The sequence below is a fragment of the Lemur catta genome, chromosome 13 (assembly GCF_020740605.2).
Source record: "Lemur catta isolate mLemCat1 chromosome 13, mLemCat1.pri, whole genome shotgun sequence".
Classification (NCBI taxonomy): domain Eukaryota; kingdom Metazoa; phylum Chordata; class Mammalia; order Primates; family Lemuridae; genus Lemur; species Lemur catta.
The window spans coordinates 16,143,102-16,166,630 of record NC_059140.1 but is presented as its reverse complement, the minus strand read 5'-3'; the positions used below and the strand labels follow the sequence as shown (position 1 = coordinate 16,166,630).

The 23,529-nt window shown below is 38.6% G+C and overlaps 1 long non-coding RNA gene across 2 annotated transcripts; it reads left to right on the top strand.

Annotated features, from left to right (window-relative positions):
* The first annotated feature begins 566 nt into the window (after positions 1 to 566).
* Positions 567 to 22,559, top strand: LOC123648913. 2 transcript variants are annotated; one of them, XR_006738817.1, is made up of 5 exons: positions 567 to 729; positions 12,566 to 12,722; positions 21,664 to 21,874; positions 21,959 to 22,110; positions 22,333 to 22,559. It is a non-coding gene; the product is annotated as an uncharacterized LOC123648913 (long non-coding RNA). The 2 variants fall into 2 exon arrangements; XR_006738816.1 differs by lacking the exon at positions 567 to 729 and adding an exon at positions 4,574 to 4,732.
* The last annotated feature ends 970 nt before the right edge of the window (positions 22,560 to 23,529 follow it).

Below are 23,529 nucleotides of genomic sequence, written 5' to 3'. Positions count from 1 at the left end.
CGCTACAGAGATCAGCATGGGAGCGGCAGCGCAGGTTTGCGACCCACGCAGCTGCTAATGCGCGCTGGACCAGCGGCGTCAGGAAAGAAATCATCGGAGCCTCCCGTGAAAGCCCTGGTGGAATAAATAGGACTTAAGAACCACAGACCCAACAAAGGGTATTTTCAGGAAAAGAAGCTGTGCATCCTTGTAAAATCAAAAAAAGATGTATAGGAGGACATCTTGCAGCATGCCTTTTTAGAAGGACAAAAACAAAAAATTCCTCCTACCCAAAGTAAAACATCAACATTCTTTAATAGAAGGGAATTTAGATTCTGAACTAAAGGCTTTAATGAGGGACAGATAATAAGTGTGAATTGAAACTAATTGGTGTTTCAGATCGCTGAGCTGGTTGAAAAACCATTTGTGATGAGGTCTGTATAAGTTAACAGTCACTTTTAAATGCCTAATTAAACATCTTTCTGTCCCTAGTGAGAGTAAAAAAATGTCGCTCATTGCACCACACTTAACCAAGTGATTAAAGTGGGCAATCTGAACAGATTTATTTTTTGTATCTGTGGTAAAAGCTCTTTTTTCCCCAGAGTAGGCTGATGTAGGTAGCGTTGGACAATGACACATTGTGTCACATGCAGATGGGAATACCACCTCCCGGTGAGCACACAGAACGGGCTGACGTGAGAAAAAAGCCACGAGATTCTAGTGGAACAAAAGTGAAAATAAAGAGACAAGGTGAGAGGTGGGTCGATTGTGGTTGATTTTTTCCCCCTATCTTGGAAATAATAATTAAAAGGGCATCGATAAGAGGTTTTAAAAAATTATGCTCTTTGGGCTCTAAGGATTGAGGGCAAAAGAGTTTGAGATAAATTCTGTTTGAGAGAGATGAAGGTTTTTACCTGTAATTTTGTTTTACTATTGGCTGAAGCCCCTGGAATTTAATGACAAGGCATCAAGAGGACAGTGTGATGGGGGGGGAGTGTGTCGCGGGGTCAGGACAGCTTGCTCTGTGGAATTGTTTTCTGAGTTTAGGGAGTGAAGAGCTGTTCTGGAAGTTGAGTAATTTCTTTCTTTTCGTTCTTTCTTCCTTCCCTCTCTACCTCCCTCCCTTCCTTCCTTCCTTCCTTTTCTTGACAGGATCTCTCTCTGTGGCCAGACTGGAGTGCAGTGGCATCATCATAGCTCACTGTAACCTGAAATCCCTGGGCTCAAGCAATTGTCCTGCCTTAGCCTCCCCCCAGTAGCTGAGACTACAGGCGCTTACCACCATGCTCGGCTAATTTTTTCTATTTTTTGTAGAGATGGGTCTGACTCTTGCTCAGTCTGGTCTCAAACTCCTGAGCTCAAGTGATTCTCCCGCTTCGGCCTCCCAGAGTGCTAGGATTATAGGAGTGAGCCACCACACCCAGCCTTGGAAGGCACTGCCCACAAGGTAGAGAGAGTCTAAAGGGGCACCTGCCTGTCCTTCCATCTCCCCTGCTTCCCGCCTTCCTCTCTTCCTTCCGCTACAGCTTACGTCTTGGTGTAAAGAAAGCAGTTATTCAATGGTCTTGTTTTACACCAATAGTGGCACAACACTTAAAGAAAAAAATGTTGTTTCTGTAATTAACTTTCCGAAACATTTTAAAGGTAGTTGATCTGAGTCTACTTGAGCATAAGGTCAGGGGAAGTTTTTTTCCTACAATTCCAGAAAACTATGACAAAACTGCCCTGAAACCAACACCATAAATGTTAAGAAAAAAAGAAAATCATTTAGATTTTTTCTATTCTGGAGAAAACTCTCAGGGTACTTGTGCAACCCTTTCTTTTGAAAGAGTGATTTGAAATATCATTTGATGATGCAGATAATAACAAGTGATGTCTTAGGGAGAGGGACCTGGAGGAAGGGGAGGGGGGAAGTGGAGGTTGGGGGCAGCTGTAGGGAACAGGAGGAGGACCTCCTCCATCAGGGTGACACTGTGTACATCTCACCTCCTCTCTCTTCCGCTCCCTAAGAACCAAAGCAGATGTGACACATTGGGGCATTCACGAGGATGACGCTATATTTATGTGCTGTGGCTATATATTTATTTAGATTGGTATATTTGTGTGGCTATTCGTTACTTCTTAATAGCATTTCTTCCTCTGTTCCTTTGCATAATCATCTACTTCTAACAGCACTCATGGCTTCTTATACAGTATTTGCACTGATATCTGTTCAGTCAGCTGATCAATAACAGTCCTGGCTTTGGAGACCACATTTTCTTACAGTCCACCTCAGACCACACCAGTCTGTTTCCTTTCTGAAATGGATTGCGACATAGGTGCTTCAGTGGTTTCCACCTTCTTGACCATAGCTGGGTCGGCCCAGCCCTGCCCGGCTGCTGTCAGCCAATGAATGGGCTCACTTGTTTAGATATCCAGCTGTAGTTTTTCTTCAAGAAGGACCAGATCCTTCTACTTTAAGCCCCCACTGCTTAATTAGACCAGCACGAGTCAAGTTGCATTGCCATTTTCTTAGAAGGAAAACAGTTTAGTGATATGATCATCTACATCAACTGCTATAATATACTTTATATACTATGCAGAAAAGAACAAAGTTTCATTGACAAAACTGTTACAAAATAAAGAGGTCAGAGGGTTAGCTCAATTATGTTGGGATTAAATACTGGAAGACAGTTTTGATTTTATTTCTTTCACATTTTACATGCTAAGTAGAGACCATGGAAGGTTTGAATACCTTCTGTTTCATTAGGGAAGGGGATCCCATTAGGACACGGCCCTGCCACAGTCACCTGAGAGTGATTCATGCCACAGATCCTACCTCTTTCATCTCCCAGGTACTGATGTTTGTGCTCTCATTTCTAACTTCTCTTTGGTTTTTAGTATTATATATGCTTTGGTGATTTCCCTTCTTTCATGATCTGTGCCCTTTGGGGTTTTTCTCCACACTAGATGAAGGGTTGAATGAGTTTTATAAATCATTAAAATAAAAAAAGAATGGAAACAAGAATGCCACAATTTGACTGCTTGATTATATCTACCCAGCTAGAGAGAAATTAAAATGTTAAAGGAGTTGTGTTAAGTGAACACTTTTGTAACTCATTTAATTCCTTCATAACTTTTTTCAAAATGGTAGATGAAGGAGATATGGAAGAATTCCAAATTACAAAAAAATTAAAAATTATTTCTTGGATATTTTTATGATGATTTTAAATGTCTTTTATTCTGGTACTATAATATTTATAGTTAATGATTTTTATTATGTCTCTAAACATGTTTACTTTCTAAATCAGAAATCTCTAGGCCAGGCGTGGTGGCTCACACCTGTAATCCTAACACTCTGGGAGGCTGAGGCGGGTGGATCACTCAAGCTCAGGAGTTCGAGACCAGCCTGAGCAAGAGTGAGACCCCATCTCTACCAAAAATAGAAAGAAATGATTTGGACAGCTAAAAATCTATATAGAAAAAATTAGCCGGGCATGGTGGTGCATGCCTGTAGTCCCAGCTACTCGGGAGGCTGAGGCAGTAGGATCGCTTAAGCCCAGGAGTTTGAGGTTGCTGTGAGCTAGGCTGATGCCATGGCACTCACTCTAGCCCAGGCAACAAAGCGAGACTCTGTCTCAAAAAAAAAAAAGAAAGAAGTCTCTAAACATGAAAGATTTGCTATTTTAACTTAAAAATTATTTTAGATATATTTATCTAATAAGGAGAAACCTAAAATATATAGCAACTGTACTTAGAATTATAATATTATAAAAAAAGCTCATATTTTAGGATGTTAGAGATAAGGAGCAAAGATGGTATTTTAAACCATAATGTAAAATAAACTATAAATATGCTACCATTGTCAATGTCTTAACCTGCTGGTTTTAATATTCAGGAAACTGAGATTTGATGATAATGAAGTCCATATGAAGAGCTTTTAAAAAAAATGAAAAAAATCAAGAAAAATCAAGTCAGTCTACTCACTCTTTCATATAATACTGTAGCATTTGTGCTGATTAAAAATGGAGCTAACTGTAGGGTAGAAGTTCCTACAAAATGGAAAATAATCCCTATCAATTACTAGTTGTTCTTTAGAGAATAATTTAGAATATTAGGATTTCAATATCAGTAAGTCAACATGATAGGAATTGGAGTAGGCATCAAGACACCGTGTAAAAATAATTCCTATTTTTTTGAGGTTTAAATTCATATGGGAGGACTGAGATTCATAAGTGAAAACTTCACATACAAAAGTAATGTAGTGGGCTACTTTGTCTCTTGCTATGTTCAAGGAAATGATGTTGCAAGCTCCATGCAAAGTACTTGACATACAATTAATGGATGCTGATATTATTAAAAACATTAAATAGGCCTTTCCGTCCCTGAGCCCAGGGTATCGAGCTTGCCTCTTTCCCCTTCAATAGCTTCCTCTGCCCATTCCATAGCTTCCTGTGCTTCTGTCGGTCAGTCTTTTCTTTTTACTTATTTATATTTATTTATTTATTTATTTATTTATTTTCTTTTTTTAAATTTCAGAATATTATGGGGGTTAATCAACCCTAAAAAACAATGGTGAACTAGCACCTCATATATTATCCTGAGTGGAGCTAGAGCCCATTCTTCAAAGTGAAGTATCACAAGAATGGAAAAACAAGGATCACATGGACTCGTGATCAAATTGTCCATCTTTCTTAAGGCTGCAAACTGGCACTCTGTTACCCAAGGATAACATAATCTCTCCATGCAGTGAGGACTTCTTCAATGTCCCTTGGTAGAGTTTTATACTTTTTATAGCTTATTAAGTGGATTCCTAGTTATTTGTGATTACAGTTAATCTCTAATGCAATTTTTTCCCTTCTATTTTCTAATTGTTTTATTCCGGGAAAATATTTTGTATATTTGTGTTATCTCTATATAGCTAGGTTTGCTTTTCCTTTATGGCTGAGTTGATCTTTTTGATGAGAAGGCGGGTTTAAAGTGGTTGGTAAGCTTGTCTTTTATGGTTTTCTAGGTGAATGGATGTTTTTACCTTCAGAGTTACCTCTGATCTACAGCTTCAAATCTAGGCCTTATATCTCCAAGGTAGGAAGTTTGCTCTAGGAAAAAGACAGTTATTGCTTGACTTCCGTTTTCTCCCCTCCTCCCATCTCATCAGCAGCTCAAGCCCTGTCCGTCTGGCATGTGAACAAACAACAAGTTTTCTGTTCTTCCTTTCTCCAGACTCATCTGTAAGCTGTAGTACGTCTTTCAGGCATTCCTAACTGCACTGTTCTGTGCAGGGGAAGTTACACCAGTAACCAATACCTTTATTTGGTCTAGATGGTTTTATATCTTTCTAATAGTCTATGAGTTGAATCCTTGTCAGTTTTCTTGAGTCAAAGAGGTTAATCATGGTAGGCAGTTGATGGCCCCAAAGATGGCCACGCCCTAATCCCTGGAGCCTGTGTGTTACTCTCCTTGGCAAGAGGGATGTTGCAGATGGGATTAAGGGCATGGTCCTTGAAGTAGGGAGATCATTCTGCATTTTCGGAGTAGTCTCATCTAGTCACATGATCCCTTAATAGGGTAGAGCCTTTCCTGGCCATGGTCAGAGAAAGAGATGTGATGGTGGAAGTAGGGCCAGAGAGAGATTCCACTTCACTGGCTTTAAAGATGCAGGAGGGGAACTATGAGTCAAAGCATTTTGGGTGTCTGGAAACTGGAACAGGCAAGCAACAGGTTGCTCACCGGAAACACAGCCCTGCTGACACCTTGGGTTTAGCCCAGTGAGGCCCACGTCAAACTGCTGACCTCCAGGAGTATAATATAATATAATACATTTATGTGAAGTCCCTAAATTTGTGGTACCTTGTTATGGTAGCAGTAGGAAATTAATACATTGATATATTACTCTGCTCTGGCTGCCATAAGAAAATACTACAGACAAAGTGGCTTAAACAGCAGAAATTAATTCTCCCACAGCTGTGGGGACTGGAAGTCCAAGATCACGGTGCCAGCATGGTCCAGTTCTGGTGAGAGCTCTCTTCCCGGCTGTCAGATGGCTGCCACGTGGGTGGGTGGGGTAAGGGGAGAGAGAGACAGAGACAGAAAGAGAGACAGAGAGAGCTGCTGTCTCTTCTTACATCAGATACCCTTATGACTTCATTTAACCATAATTACCTCCTAAAGGCCTGATCTCTAAATACAGTCACACTGGGGCTTGGGGGTTCAATTGTATGAATTTTGAGGAAACAGTTCAGTTCATAGGAATTCATTTTATATTTTTGAAAAATTGCTTTTTCTTCATTTCAATGTTGTGCGTATGTGTGCATCTGTGTTTTATGGGGGGAGAATACATGGAGGAGTAATTACTTCTTATGATAATATTTCTCTTTAAAATATCTCTCCATTAAAAATTTTTACATTTTAGCTATAGCACCATGCATATTGTATTCTTGAAAAATACTAAGAGAGTGGATGTTCAGTGCTCTTAACAAAAATGATAGCTATATGAGGTAATATATGTGTTAATTAGTTCGATTTTAACTATTCTACAACATATATATACTTCAGAACATGTTGTACATGATAAATGCACATAATTTTATCTAAGTTTTAAAAAATAATAAATTTGAAAAAATTTGCATTTTAACATTTTACTTTAAAATAATTTTAACACATTGAATTTAATCTACAAAAATTGTGGAGAGAGTTTTCTATGCTCTTCACCCAGCTTCCTCTATGTTTGCATCTGATGTAAGCACAGCACATGTACCAAACTTAGGAAAGTAATGAGGATGTCATACTATTAGCTAAATTATCTATATTTTTTTCTTTCTTTGTTTTTCTTTTCTTAGGCTAGTCAAATGAAGCAGTGGGAGTAGAAAAGGACAAAGGAATCTGTAACTGCTTGTGATCAATTAGTTGTAAACACCACTGCACTCGGACAAGCCATATTAGCTAAATTATAGACCATGTGAGAATTTTGCCGGTTACTCAAGTGTGTCTGTTTTGTGTTCCAGGCTCCTCCTGAGTTTCCCGTATTGCATTTATTTGTCCTGTCTTGTTGGTCTCCTCTAAATTGTAGCCGTTTCTCAGTTTTCTTGTCTTTCGTGTCCCTGACACTTTTGAGGAGTATTGGTCAGTTATTTTGTTGAATGTCTTCAATTTGGGTTTGTTGTTGTTTTACTTTTCAGAAGGGATCTCTCAGTGTTTGTGCCACTTTCTGATCTGATAGACAGAAACATAGCCAGAGACTGGGCTAGCCACAGAAGACCTGATGTTCCCTTTCCTTCAGGTGGGCACTTTGTATCTCTGAAGAGTTCCAGACTAAGTGGCACCAAATTGAGTAGACCTCTGCTTTTTATGGGTACAATTCTCGTCTGAGGACCCCAATTCCACCACTCTACCACAGTTCTACTACTCTGTCCAAATGTCTCTAAGCAAATTCGAAACAGCTGGAAATAACTGCATGCTTGAGAGTGAGAGAAACTTCTTAAGTGATCGACCAAATCTGGGCCTGATTAGTGGATGGATGCCTCGTGGAGACAGTGATTTGGGAGTTGGGGTATGATGCTAAGGGCTAATAACAGCAAACAGTATTTAGTCATTACCATGTGCCAGGAGGTGTGCTAACTGCCTTACATGAGTTATCTCATTTATTTCTCCCAACCACCCTTTGAACAGATAGGAAATCGCAGATCTAAACAGTTAAACAATTTTCTTGTGCTCATGTAGTTTGGAGAGTATTAGAGTCTCGAAAGGAGGCAATTTGGTGACTAATAAACAGGAGCAAAAAGTCCTACACAAGCCGGCTTATCAGATAAGGGTATGATGGAAAATGGGGCCAAGTGGCAAGTAAGTGGGACGAAGGACTAGGAGAAAACCACTGAATCAAAGACTCTTGGGGTTAAAAGGTTCTTTTGCAATTATCTAGATTAATTAACTTCTTCCCAACTGAGATATTCCTGCATAATTTTTCTGCCAGATAAACAACTAGTCTGTGCTTAATTCTTTACCAGATAGCCCATTCTACTTTTGGGCTACTTTGGCTGTTTTTTTCCCTTCTTTTGGGCTAAAACCAGCTTTTTAAAAAATTGTCATCCATTGGTCCCAGTCAAGCTCTCTGACATTAACATGATAAATATAAATGTCTCTTTCACTTGACAATCCTTCAGGTGTTTGAAGATAACTGTAACATTCTCCTTATATTTTTTAATTTCTATTTGCAAGTTATTCAGCTATTTTTCATATGTATGATTAACAGTCCTCTTACCAGGCAAGATCTCTATTATTTGGTTAAAGGTGAGCAAATACTGGAAGACTTCAAATTTGAATTTGACGTGAAAAGCACTTGAGAGCCATTTACGATTAAGGCGACTTAGATGTCAGGAAAAGAAAACTGTAGGGCCAGCATGAAGTAGCCAGTTCAGTGTGGGAACATAATCCACAGGAGAATCTTGTGTGCATAATAAAGGTCTGGAATAACTCAGGGTAATATCATTTCAATAATTATTCCTTTTAAGATTTCCCTTAGAAGAACACATAACGTAGATGTCCCGAGGACATAATCTGGAGCACATCTGAACATTTATAAACTGGGATTCTGCCTGGTGCTTAAAATGTTTTCCAATTTAGGAGATTTGATTGTCAAATGAGACTTTTATCTTTTGATCCTATCAACTGATATCCTGCAGAAAAAGTTGGATGATGGATTTCTTTGGAACACATGATCATTCTGTAACTTTACCTTTCTTTCCTTCCCCTCTCTTTCTTTACTTGTAACTAAATCCTGAAATAGATCTTAATCTGTCAGCGGTGCTCTCCATTTGTTTTTTTTGCACAGAAAATGCTACTATTGCAGATGTCCAAACTATAAATTCTTCTTAAAATTCAAAATAGTTCAAATAAGAAAATAGCTTTTGCAAATACATTTAAAACTCTTTGGTGTTTACCATGCTACTTTAAAACAGTGACTTAGTAAGAAAAACAAAAACATGGCAATGTACTATCTCTTTTTGCCTAATGCTAGTTAAGTAATGTGTAAACTTAAATACTAAATACTATTGAGATTTTGAATCAGCTGAAAATTAAACTGAGTCATTTTCTTTTCTGTAAAAAGAATCAAAGCAGTTAGATCTAAAGGCTCCTTAAAATTTGTTATTATTTAACAAAAATAGGAATTGATTGAATACCTTCAAGTCTAATTACCAAGAGTTTACTCCATTTGTGTTTGAAAATGGGGACTGTATCTTTATCCATTAATGGAAATTGCTCTTTGTGTACATGCAAAAATTTTTCATTTTGTCCCCCATGAAACAGGGATGTCAAAGTTTTATCAGAATACAGTTGAAATGAAGAGTTCATCTTAGTGATAATACGGTTCAGAAAGAATGAGCATTGAGAGTTATATTAATCTTTTGAAAGGTATAGGAAAAATAAAAGTGAAGACAGTCCCAAGATTTTTTTTTCTGGTGCATTTTTAGCAAGATGAGGTGTCATAGCATTTAAATGAAGAATTTTGCTCCATGTAATTTGTCAGTGATCAAAGAAATGACTTAAATTTGGGAGTGAAAGTAGCAAATTCAGTTAAAACGTTCTCCAAAAATACTTCTAAGAATTATTTTTAAAAGATAGTTGTTAAGACATAGGACAGTGATTCTTGAATACTATGATTTCTTGGTGTATTATATGAGTAATTCAGTTTGAAAAAAAAATCAGTAAACCTTCCTGTATTGACATTTTCTCCTTTGCTTGTCTACTGTGTCACCGACATGCTACTCTAAACAGTAAGGGCATAATTGTCCTCTACAGGGACCAGGGAGTTTGGGGCCAGCCCTGCCCAGATGTCTTGTACCTGTGTCAGGGGTCTGCAGTGCCTTGTGTGTGCTGGAAGCCATGCCCCAGACAGCTTATTTGGGTGTGGGAGGAAAGTATTATTAATACATCGGATTTTTCTTTACTGAAAAATAGGAGAAATCAAGCATATTAAATGAGAAGTATTTGTTGATGCTGAGGCCTGCCCTTTGCTCACACTAGATGGTGGTTTTTACGTGTAGTACCTGTCGCATTGCACGGGCACAGCAATCTCTCTGCAATCTCCACGATGTGGAGGATGCACAGTGGAGCCCATGTAGCTTTGCTCCTTTCCAGATTACAGTTTATTACAGCTCTAATGTGCTTGGTTAAGCAGAATCGCAGATATTATCTATTTTAAATTAACCCTCCGAAAAAAGAATTTAAAGTTTTCTGAAAAGAAACCAAATCTTGAAGCTAATACTAATAATGCAAACATAAGCAAACATCTAGAACCATTGCAGAGTAAACCATTTTTCTATTCCTGAGCTCTTTTTCAATCATATCATAAGGGAAAAAACAATAATAGTAATAGTGATCATCTATTCAAGATCAAGAAGTTGATCCTCCAAAACTCAAAACTAGGAAGAAATCTCTCTTGATCTTTCTCCCTCCCTTTGCCTTTTGCCCCATATATAATATTATATTACATAATGTATGAATAATAAAACAGATACAGGCCGGGCGAGGTGGCTCACGCCTGTAATCCTAGCCCTCTGGGAGGCCGAGGCGGGTGGATTGCTCGAGATCAGGAGTTCGAAACCAGCCTGAGCGAGACCCCATCTCTACTAAAAAAAAAATTGAAATAAATTATCTGGACAACTAAAAATATATATAGAAAAAATTAGCCGGGCAGGGTGGCTCATGCCTGTAGTCCCAGCTACTTGGGAGGCTGAGGTAGGAGGATCGCTTAAGCCCAGGAGTTTGAGGTTGCTGTGAGCTAGGCTGACGCCACGGCACTCACTCTAGCCCAGGCAACAGAGTGAGACTCTGTCTCAAAAAAAAAAAAAAAAAGATACAGCCTCTGTTATTAACAATGATTCTTTACTCAGTTGTATATTGAGCCTTAAGATATATTAGCTAATGATGTGCACATATAGAAGATCTATTTTAAAAAAAACATTAGTTGGGGTAAAACGTCAACCCTTTATTTATTGACAAGTGAGGTTATCAAAGGAGTTTGCCCTCCAAATAGGAATTTTGGCTTATAAAGGATTTCCTGTGGTTCCCAATGGTACATATTCAACTCTTTGCTTTACTGAATAGTTATTGTAAGTCATCTTACAGATGGTCACAGTAAATGCTTTCTTATTATTTTTGCCAATATAATTTGTAGAGTAGATGTACATGGTTTGCTTGATTCTGACCTGAAAGCAATTCTGTTTCGCACTGGACTGGAATTTGGGGCAATGGGAGCAGAAGAAATAAGTGAGTCTAAATCTGAGCAACTCAATGGGCTTCCAGTGTTATTGTAAGAAATTTAGAGATAAAATAGTAAGCAATGTATTTATGTGAAAAGCTGACTTTTGATATTTAAAAACCCTCTAAAAAACTTGACCTTTAAAAATTTTATAGATAAAAATGTTATCACTATCGAGGGAATCCATCTATTAAACTTTAGAAGTGAATTAGTTCTATGTGTAGTTAACCAGATTGTCCATAGTTGGTTGTGTTTTTAACTTGGTGTTTTACTAGTGAACTTCTCTCTTTCTTATTCTTATTTGTTGCTTTTATTTACTCTTTAATCAGCTCTAACTGTAGTGTTGGGAAGAATGTTCAATTTGTTGTAGATGCATGTATTTTACATGCAATGGACATGTGTGGTTTTTGCCTGAGCAGCACATTTTTACCTTCGTTCTGGGAACAGAACTCTTCTTTAATTTTGAAAACTTTCCTTGCTATTACTGGTGGGGCTGTCAATCACCTATCCCCAAAACCTCCATCAAGGCCATGGCCACAGATTTGAACAGGTGACAGACCTGAAGCAGGACTTCCGCCGAAGATATCAAGGAAGAGTCCTTTATTTGCTGGAGTCTCTGGCTGTAATAACCAAGTGAACTTGTACCATTAAGTAGCCACCTTTGTACCACAAAAGGAGGGCTTGCCCAGTAATGAAACCCAAACAAGGAAAGTTTAGACACAGAGAGAGAGAAAGGCTCCCACTGTTCGAGCCTCTGACCCATTTATGACTAATGCTACCACCCTGCAGGACTCTGGCCCTCCGGCAATTGGGTTGCCCATTTTTGTTTAAGCTAGTTTGTGTCAGTGTGTGTCACTTGCCACTAAAATGTTTATAAGACAACTTTGTACAGGAAAAAACACATGAACTTAGTGATTTGACTTACAAGCATGGCAATTTCTGAGGGTTCAACCCAATATAATATAATAGAAAATTAAGATGGTCGGAAAACAACGAAGTCCTGTCTTCACCCATTACTTTGTGTTCGTGACCACTTTAAGCTCATGTTTTCTCATGTTGAACAGAGGGGGATGCCTGTCTACACTCCACACATAGCGATTGTGAATGCTGAATAAGACAAAGCACATGAAAACTTTTGTAAACTGTCTGGTTCTATAAAAGGTCACCTATCATTACTGATTGGAAGATCTGCCTTCCCGAGATATATTACAGTTTACAGGGTGATCTTACCAGTGGTGTATAAGCAAAATTCTGGAATCAGTGGCAAATGAAAGACTGGGAAGATGTCAAAGTTTGCTTGAGTATATTATAAAGCTCTGATTTATGGTATATAATCTTTTCTCCATCTAGGTGGAATTCAGAGAACTCATCTGGCTTCTGGTGGCATTGGTGAGAACTGATCAATATAAGGTTTCCTTACTTTAGGATGGCATCCGGTTTGTGGGAATCCCAAGGGAAGACTCAGTTCATGAGAGTATTCTTAGAAGTTGGGAAGACACCACTAGAGGTAAGAAGGAAACTAATATTAATACTGATGCAGTACTTGGCCTATATTGCTTTTAGCTAGTACAGCTAATCCCACAACAATCTCATAAAATAGGTATTTTAACTTTAACAGATGGACTAACAGTTACTAAGTGGCTCTAGCAAGATCCCAACCAAGTTACAGAGGCAAATCCCACCCCCGAGGTTGCCCAAGGCTACAATCAAGTCTCTGTGCCCCATTTTGCTCTTGTTATTCTGAAAAGTCAAGACTACTTAGATCTTTTGCTGCTGCAAATTCACTAAGAGACTGGTAGATTGCTTAGTGGCCTGCGACTGGTTGTAGTATTTCCAGTCACATGATGAACTCCAATTTCAGGTTGGAAATCTCCATAAATCTATAGAAATGTTTAAAGGAGCACAATACTTCTAAAAGTGTAACCACCATCTTTTAAAAAGGCTATTTGACACAATGTATGTGAGGACACCCATACAAACTTGCTCACTAACATGGACATGCAGCAAATCTGGGTTTCATGATTAGGACTACATGATACTGAACTCAATAATTAGTATATAAAGTTCTCTGAAAAATAAAAATTGTAAAATACATGGAAAACACTGCTTTAAAGAGACATAATGAGTCCCATTTGGGAGAAAGTAAAACAGGCAATAAATCAGTTGAATAAATACAGACTCAAATCTGGATAGAATTATCTCAAATGAGTTAATAGGTTAATTCAAAATAATATTTTAGGCTTCTAGCCACAGGCTCACAGATTCACTAAGTCTGTCCTCAGCATCAGTTTTCTGAATCTGTTCTATATTTATTTTAGTGGAAATGAGTGAAGAATTAAGACATAACTAAATTACTTTTCCATGATGCATTATGTTGCACTAGTGCCATTAAAACACAGTTTCCTCAAAGTTTAATTTATCATCTGGAGTGTAAGATTAAAATAAAGATTCTCCCTGGACATATACAAATATACACATATGTACACAGATACACATTTATCTCTCATGAAGCTCTCCATGGCACTATAGACATAGAACAAATTATGTCAACCTGAACAGGATTTATTTTATAAAATTATTTCTAAGATAAGTAGTTGATGGAAGATATTCCACTGGCATTCTATGACATTTCAAACTCAGACTTAGCAGACTTGGAATCTGCTTTTTATTGTATAAATCAATTTTAGCAATATTTGTAAGCAGTAAAATGATGCCAATATATGAACATTAAAGACTGTTACATCTTTTGAAAATATTCAGAAGTATATACAACATAGTGTTTCAGATAAACGTAAGTAGCCTTGTGCTCAGCCGTTAAAAGAAGAAAACTCTTTATCCGAAGAAGAAATATTTTCAGACGTTTTTATAAGTTATCTGATATTAATATTGTTACCCTACCCTAAGCATTGATTTTTCTTAATATTAATTGGATGATCAGACTGGGAGAAGACATTTGCAACCTATCATACCCAGAATATATAAAGAATTCTTAAAAAGCAATAAGAAAAAGTTTAAAACCCAATAGGAAAAAAAATGGCAAAGGATATGAAAGGAGGACCAATAAACCAAGGACTGCTCAACAACACTAGCCTTTGGAGAGGTGCCAAATAAAAGAATAATTTCACATTTATTCTATTGGTAAATGAGAAAGTGGGGAAACAAGAATGTGTGTACATTCCTGGTGAAATTGCAAATTAGTATTGCGTCTTTATTTTATTTATTTATTTTTTTCTCTTATCTTTTTATGGTCTGAAGAAGTATTGTCTCTTTAAAGAGAAACTAAACAATATTGGATAAAATTGAAGGTACCTGTACCTTTGATTCAGTAACTCCACTTCTAGATGTCCAGTCTAGAGAAACTTTTTCACAAATGCACAAGAAGATGTGTAAAATGATGATCATTGCAGCATTGTACAGAGCAGTACCAAGTAGAAACAACTTAAACATAATTTTCCAGTGTAATGGAAAAAGAAACTATCATTTAATCATACAACAGGATAGTACGTAGCATATGTAGAACTATTTCTACATATTTGGATCAAACTACAAAATGTAATTGAGTGCAAAAAGCAAGCAACGAAAGAACTAAACAGCATGAAAATATTTATGTAAATTTTATAACACAGAAGCAATGGTATACATGTTTCATTTATGCATTCTCATGCAGGTGAAGTACAAAAACAAGTATGGGAATGATACACACCACTTTCACTTTAGAAGACACTTCTGGGGAGGGAGAGAGATGAGTACTGGAGAGGCAGAAGGTCATTGCTTTAATTTATAATGTTTAATTTAATCTCTTAAAAATGAAACATCGGAAGCAAATATTACAAAATGATAATATTTGTTTAATCTTTATGATAGGTCCATAGTTGTGTGTTACATTTTTTGACACTTTTCTATAAATGTTTTACAATAATACAATTCAAAATGTTACTAATTGGATATGACTTCAAGTTTCCTCTCTTTTCTTTAGTTTCTCCATTCTATTTATCCTTTCAAAGTAAATCCTGAGCAAATCTCATTTTGAAATGATTGTATAGGTGATGGTTCTTTTGCAATTAAGCCAGTACGTCACAGAGTGTTCCAGGCATTGAGACTCGCTTAGTAAGCGCTTGATCTGTCCATATGTGTCAAATGCAATGGGAGTCATAGAGAGGGATAAGCTGAGTGACATGTCCACATACCATGTGAAGGAGACATCTGTCTGAGGACCCCGAAGTGACCTTAAGAGGTAGCAGAGAGGGAAGAGTGTGAGGACATGGGAGTTGGAGGTGCTTGACCTCATGATACTACATGATTTATAGGGCTGGGAAGTTGACGTAGACATAGCCCACCTCAGCCCAGGCTGGAGAGGTGAGTGAGCCTCTTGATTTGTAGAGTGTGGCACCTGGACCCACAAACAGCACTTCACCAGCATCGGGACAAGGGAAGGCAAAGGCAGACCATCAGGTAGTATCCACTAATGGCCAGGAACTGAAGTGCAACCGACTTGGCTCTGGGGGAGGTATTTCTTAGACTTGAAAGACGAGAGGTGTGTATGGCAGGTCACAGAGCTGACGTTGAGGTGAGGTGTGCTGTCGAGTCGGCTCTGCCCCTGCACCCATCCACCCCGACCCTGCTCACTACCTCCGCGTCCCCTCCCCATCTGCCAGGAAACACAGAAATAGGTGGGGATATTGTGCTTCTAGCAGTTATGCAGATAGAAACTCAAAGAGGAATAGGTACTTAGTTCTGATGAAGAAGAGGCAGGACGGTTGGCCTTTCTTGGGCTGACAGCCCAGGGCAATACCAGTTATTAGCTGTACAGAGGAAACTCCACTAGATTGCTGTGCATGATTCCATAAGTGCATGGGATTTTCAGAAATACCAATTCTGTCTTTGTTCTGGTTTCATAAGGCCAGAAGTTGGTACCTCATGGCAAAAAGGGGGATGGATACAAGTATACATAATTGCCAATAGGTTGTGTTCACCAATTACATTTGATGTATGAAAAAAAAGATGCCTCAATTTTACTGTCTATGTGCTTATGAAACAATAGAGGAAGCTAAATTTGGGAAATTATTAAAGACATGTCACCCACCTACACCACCCCCAAAATCTTACATGTCTTTTCTTTCTAGCTTGTTTATGAAAAAAATCTTTCATTTGCTATATGTCCAGTTATGTCTCTAGTTCTTTGCACAACTGAGTAAACTATTCCTGATATCATTTCTTTTTAAACAGAGGCATAGTGTTCTTTTTAAGCTGCATATCAAAAGGTAAACAAGTATAGAAATTTCTCCTTTGAAGAGTCTACATGAGTCTGTTGCTAGTTAAATTTTCCTCGCAGAAATCAGAGTTTCCTGTTGCATGTTTACTGAGCCCTTTTTCTCCATGAAGTACAAAATGCAGGGCTGCAATTTTCCCATTTTTTAATTTTTCCCATTGAGCCCATTCCTTCCTTTTAAATATCTTCTTTCTTGTAGTCCACCTCATTTAGCAGTAAATATGGAGGATTACAAACATTCTTGTTAGATATAAAACATTCCAGGAAATTTAATTTCTTTAGTCATGGATTTTAGCTGTAATGATACTGTGCATTTGTACCAACATCTCTGTTATGAGAAATATGAACCCCTTATTCATTATCTGGAGACAAGGATTATTATCGTAATTTTGTATCCTGTGTAACTGAGTCACAGGAAATGAACCAGAAATAAATCATACCTGGAGTGTAACTTGCCAAAGAATCTAGCAAAATGGAAAGATGATTGCATTGAACCTGGGACACTTGCACACTAGAGTCCAATACAGCTGGTTAACCATTTAGAGAGGAGAGGGTCTCGATTGTTTGAATCTAGGGTGGGAGAAGATAGGGGGAAGTGAAGGCATGTCTAGGGCTGTTGCCAACTCTGGACAACACAAGTCCTTCCCTTGCCCTTCTGTGATTCACTTATGCCCTCAGCATGGCCTGTCCACGCTGCCCTGGGCCACATCTTCCCATGTTGGAGCCTTGCTGGGTGCTGAGCCCAGGCACAGCTTCTTCTTTGGGTTGGCTCCCAAGTCCATGTGAACCTAAGCTGCGTTGCTCATGGCCCTTCCATCAATATGCCCAGAATCCTTGGTGGTCTAAACCTTCACCCCCAGAGACTTTCTCTGATCAAACCAGCTTCCAAAAACAGCCCTGATGTTTTTGAGGAAAAAAAAAGAAACTAAAAAGAAGCCATGATGTGAATGGTCCTCCCACATGTCTTTTGTAAGGTGTAAATCAGTCTCCCTAAAGACTCCTCTCCCACTGAGAGCCTAGATCAGGGTTCTCTGCCACAGGTTACTCTACCTACCAGGTGTCGGAGTACCTGGGTGCACTGGGGAGAGAATGACAATGGATAGAAGTGGCAAAACAGAGGGGGTGCAGCAACCCTCCTGTGGGCTTTGATGGATAGTGTTCACACCTGCTGGAGATGGGGCTCTCTACTCTGACTGTTTACTTTTCTTTCCATTTGTAATTATTTCTTGTTTCCATGTAGAAATCAATGAATGAATTCCATTCTAGAAAAAGTAACTGAAATAATTAATCATCACAAGCTGAGAGAAGGTTGTGTGACTAGCCAATCATATAATTGGGGAATTGTACAAGAAAAATGAGAGTTATCTGGAGTGCTTAAAAAGGTAGCTATTCAAGTAAGTCCCTGTAGCTTTGTTGATATTCATCAAAAAGCAGCATGTAACCTCCCTGGCTTATTCTCAAAGGGATTCTGCCACAATTCAGTAGTAGATTCTTGTCCCATGAATTTCGAGAGAGTTACTGGAATTTTGAGGGGCTTTCTCGGTTGGCATTCCACCACTTTATACGATTAGCCATGGCTGTGGCGGTGGTGGCTTTGACAAAAAAGGCAAGCAGAAAAGAACTAGAAAAAGGAGACCCTGCAAATATGTTGCCTTTTTTGGTGTATTTGGGACATAATACAAGAAACTCTCATGAGAACGTCAAGAAAGGAAACATACCATGTCTGTCACTAAAAGGGGGAAAAAAATGTCATTGGGCCAGTGAGCATTGAGTAGAACAATAAGCGCTTCCTGGTGCCAGGAGTCAGAACAAATGTGTGAAAGGGGCTGAAGGAACGTTACCATACTGAGCCTTTCACAGGAAAACGCTAAATAAACGGAGGGATTCATGTCAATATTTGGATAAGGAAACATGCCTCTGTCCGAGTCTGAGGCGCTCTGTACAAAAAATTCTTGAGAAACTTTGTACAGTGTTCACAATAACGACAAAAATAATACACTTGGAGGTTGGGGTGGCCATTCTCATGGTAATGAACTGTGCTTCAACAGCGATCCCTCATTGTGAGCTTTGGGGCGACATGTCTCCAGGCTCCAGGCAAAGGGGGGCGCGGCTGCCGCCGTATTGTGGATGCAAAGTGACTCTGTGGGCCTCAGCTGTGAGGTTCTCAGGTCCTCAATGGACAGGCAGGGCACACTAAATTAGGAGAGATTGCTGCTCCATTTGTCCACTACACAGTTTGTGAACAGAAAGTATATTACTTGTTTCACGTTTTATTTGTTAGGGTCATTTCTAGCAAAAGCCGAGCACATGGACCCAGATATAGGGCAGCTGCGTCTCCAGTCAACCCAGTAGGAAGAAAATTGCAAACATTATTGAAACGAAGTGGGAGGGGTGGCTGCTTTCAAGGAGCACAGCCTCCCTCCTGCTTTCCCTGAACCACCCATTTGGGGGAAGTCGGTTGCATGCACACTTCTCAGTTTTGCAAGTCCTTCCCACTCCTCCATTTCCACCGTCCTTTAAAAATAGGCATTTGGGTCTGGAAGGAAAATGCAATGTTCCAAATCTTTGGTCTCGGGTTTTGAGAGATGTCTGTTATACTGGGAAGCTAAAAAGGAAAGCCGAGAAATTTCAATGGAAAGAAACAAAAAAACAGCTTTCTCCTTTCTCTTTAGCAATAACAAAGAGAAAGAGAGAACAAGAGAGAGGCAAGGAAATAAGACTCTTCTATTTTAACACTTTAGTGTATAATGGCATATCAATAATATCATCATTTTTCTGCCATTTATTCAAATGTGAAGGAACTCAGTGAATAATAATAGCTGCTGTCAAAGGTATTTATATTTAAAAGGTCTTTATGTAAAAAAAAAATTTTTTTTTGTCAGGACTGATTTTTCTCTGAGAGGATCTCTCCATTGCCTAGCAACCAATATGGCTATCTTTTTGAATAGACGCTGCATTTACAGTGGGTGCATAACCTTTATGTGGAAGCATTTGCAAATTTAGCAGTCAGGACTCATATGAATTCAAAGCAAGTTGTTAAACTGATCCCAGAGCCAGACTTGTGATAGAAGTCTCAGGGGGTCTCTTCTTTTGGCAAAACCAAACACATGTGCTGTGCACGATTCCGCTTCCTGTGTTGCTTGAGCCTCACATACTCTGAAAATGAAAAATGTCCCCTTAAATAACCTGTTTGCAGAACTTTTATCTATTTAAAAAGAAGAAAAACAAGCTAACCCGAGGAAATACAAAGATTTTGCTTTGCAAATTACTATCTTAATGGAAAGATTATATCTCAAGAAAGAAAACGTCTAGCAGGAGTTCATTTGTTAAAAAAAAAAATTTAAAGTAATGAAAACATTTGGATTTCAATCATCTCTTTTGCTATTGCGTTTTGATTATTTGTAATATATTAATGTCGTTTTCATTCTTTCTAAATCTTACAATAGGGGCTTTCTGCATATCCTCAAAACATTGACTAAGGCTCCTAATCTCACTCTGAGATAAATATTGTAATAACCAGATTATAAATGAATTATCTGAGACACAAAATTTATAGAATAAGAGGAGATAGAGATGGGACCAGAAATGCTTTCTTGTAATTTCTAGTTCTACGAGGTCGTGTTTAACAGCAGAATGAATATTATCATTAAAATTAAAAAAAACAATATTTATCTCATGTGGGCACGTACCATGCTGGAATGAGCATATGGTTTTAAAAGAAGATCATTTAAATAATTAAAAAAATTTAAAAATGAACTCTCTGGAACCGAACTTCTGTATGTGAAGTTCTCATCATATCAAAAAGAAGGTACAGAAATCTCTGTCGCTCGTCAGCACACAGTGAAAGGTGAAGCTGCTGCGGGTGCCAGGGGACATTACTCTGCTTTGTCTTGCCCCATGGAAGGAAGATTAACACATCTGACTTTTGGCGTGGATGTGAGGGTGGCAAAGCTTGCCATCAGACCACCCTCTTTCCCCTTTTTATTCACTTTCTCCTGACTTTTCAGATTTCTACCTCTCCTTACCCTCCAAATAGGAAACACTCAAATAACCATATATGATGCTTGTTTATTTGTTGAATCATTTTACTTTAGTCTTAAATCACTTGTCTTCCATGGAACCGTGCATGTTAAGTCTCTTCCCTTCCCCCCAAAATCTTATTCTTTTTATTAAAACATTTTCAGGAATCCGTAATAACACTCCCTGAAATTTCTGGAGTACTTTACAACCTCAAAGGGGCTTTGGCCTTGTCTCATCGATCTTCACAATGACCTTGTCAGTGTTGTTTTTTATTAACACCACCATTTTTATACCTGAGGAAAGTGAGCTTTGGAGAGATTACCTGACTTGCTTGAGCTTATAAAACTAGTCACAGACGGTGCTAGAGTTCAAGAGCAGGTCGACTTTGTAGGAATCATTTGCTCTTCCCCCTGGATCATAGTTCTTCTCAAAAAGCAGTTGCAGGTGCTTTTGCAGGCAGACACCAGGTGGAAAGTGACACTAGGTATAGAGTAAGACTCGATCTGAAATGAAGCCTGAGTTAGTCCTTTGGGGTCACCGGGAAGTCGGGGAGAAGGACATCAAGTCTCCTCCTGCTGAGCCACTTCCCTGGGGAGCTGACTGCAGGGCAGGACGCCCAGCCCTGAAAGCCCAGAGGGTGGAGGAGTCTGTGTGGCTCCATCCCAGGCTTCTTGTAAGTCCTAGAGAAGGTGGCAGTGGATCAGGTCTCTGTGCCCAGACCAGCAGCAATGGCAGTGTCTGCAGGCCAAGAAATACAGACTCTCAGACCTGCCTGAGTCGGAATCTCTGGGGATGTGGCCCAGGACTCTGTGTTTGGCCAGCCCTCCAGTGACTCTTAGGCACTTTAAGGTTTGAGAACCACCGCTCCAGACTCCTGCCCATATTATGTGTGACTAACAGGAACCGTTATTCCGAATGTCTGAAATCTTCACCCTAAATAGCCTCTTCCTTCCTCTGTTCCAAGACTCCTAGGTCCGGGGGCTGCTTCTTTTCTAGAAGAATTTATTTTTTATTAGTACTTGAAATTGATTATCTCCTCTTCACAGACTTTCTTAAACTCATTGGTTTTATTCCCATAGTCTTTTTGTCTTTAATGTGAAGTTTCTAACTATGTGTTGGAACTTAAGTTCCTAGGTTTCTGATATTTTTACCTTTTCAGAATAGATGCGGCAAGAGAAAGGAGACTGTTGCTGATAAAAGAAAAAAAAGAAGAATTGCATAAAATACATTCAAAAGGAAAATGTTTTGAAATGTATGTTAGATATGGATATTGATTTGTTCTGGGAGTGTCTCTGCAGTTCTTACACAGGACACAGAAGGGCGGTCTATGAGGTGATCGTAACCACACAGCTAGCTTTGGCTGCCTTCCTGTAAGTATAAGACAGTGGATCAATTCAGCTAAGAATCCAGCTAATTCAGAGAGTAAAGTCTGATTGATTATTTGTGGTTGTTAGGTCAACCTGCCCACCTGACACTGCATGTAACGTTCCTTTCTGATGAACTATTTTGATAGTCTAGAGAAGATTTAAAATTATGTCATTGTCAACTGCTCACAACTACAGCATGGGAAAGGTGGATTTATTGTCATTTATCGGCCAAGCTGTCTGTAAGTATAAAAAAGACACCAGTCATATCAACTTTTAGGAGACATTATATTTTACTCTTTCAAGTCTTTAATCCTAAATGTACAGGTACACACACGCTCAGATAAGCTGCCTTTTAAAATAAATGTGTCACAAAGCTTTGTCTCAAACTATAGAGGAAAATAAGACATCTTTCACATTGTTTTCCTCCCACTTGAAAGCTTTTCCTTCATGCATTTGCACAGGGTGAAACCAGATGGGAGAGCTCGTCCGGGAAGCAGCCATTCAAAGTCAAGTGTGCTCACAGAGTCTTCCAGAGTAAGTGGTCGCTGCAAGACCCTATCCTGATTCAGTCCAGAATTCCTCAACTCAGACAATAAGAAGTGGGTTGAAGGGCAATTTGAATATAGCTTTCTACATAATCAAAAAAGCATATAATTGCAGATTGAACTTGAGCTATAGTTTAACGTATTGTTTGTGCGTTGTTCTATTTTAATAGCTCCATATGGAGACAATAAAGGGACATGACGAATAGTCTGTTGTTAAGTTTCAATGCTTTCTCTCTGATCCCCATTCATTCTCTCTTGTCAGGTTACCAGTCCCATCCCCCCGTTTTTCTCTTAATTTATAGGACTTGAACAAATACATTTTTCATTTATACCCAACTGGCAGTCGGACTGGAAATAGCAGAGTTACCACTAAGAACTTTTTCTTAAGCAGCTTTTCTTTTGAAGAGAAGAGAAAATATTGACTCAACTGGGTTAGGAAGATATAGAATTTAGTTACCTTTACATGATACACGTTTTATTTATTCCTTCTTCTTAGGATTCGTTTCAATTTTATTTTTAGTTTGTAGACAAGTATCTTTCTTTAGCTTCATGTTGACTTCACTGCTATCTCTTGGTTTCTTAAAATGCAGGCAGTTTTCTGGGCATTTTACAAAGGGAAGTTTTATCTTGATTTGCAGACATTCTGAGACTCTTTTCTTTTTCCTTATTTCTTTTTTTTTTAAAGAAATAATTCAAAATACTTCAAGTAAAATGCATTCGTTGAAGTATTCCATCTGATTACTTATCATTATCAATTTATAGTTTTGACTTTCCTTCGTTAATGTGCTACCCAGCAATGCAAAATTACAAAATTCATAGGTGCAGTTCCTAAAATGATGATGCTGGATATAGGGAAAAACTTTCTGGAGTGAGTAAGAATTAAAGTAAAACAAAACACTTCCGAGATCTGAAGGGCACATTAAAGACCTCTGCCATCCAATGTGATTATAAAACTGTTGAATCTAACAGTTTAGAAAGGAAGTTTAAAAAGAAAAAAGGCTTCTCATGCTAGACAGAAGCCTAACTCACCACATGACACACGTGGTTTTCCATTCCAATTTCTAGAGTCCCAGAGGTAGGATTTCTGCAGCTTCATTGGTTGTCTTTGTTCTC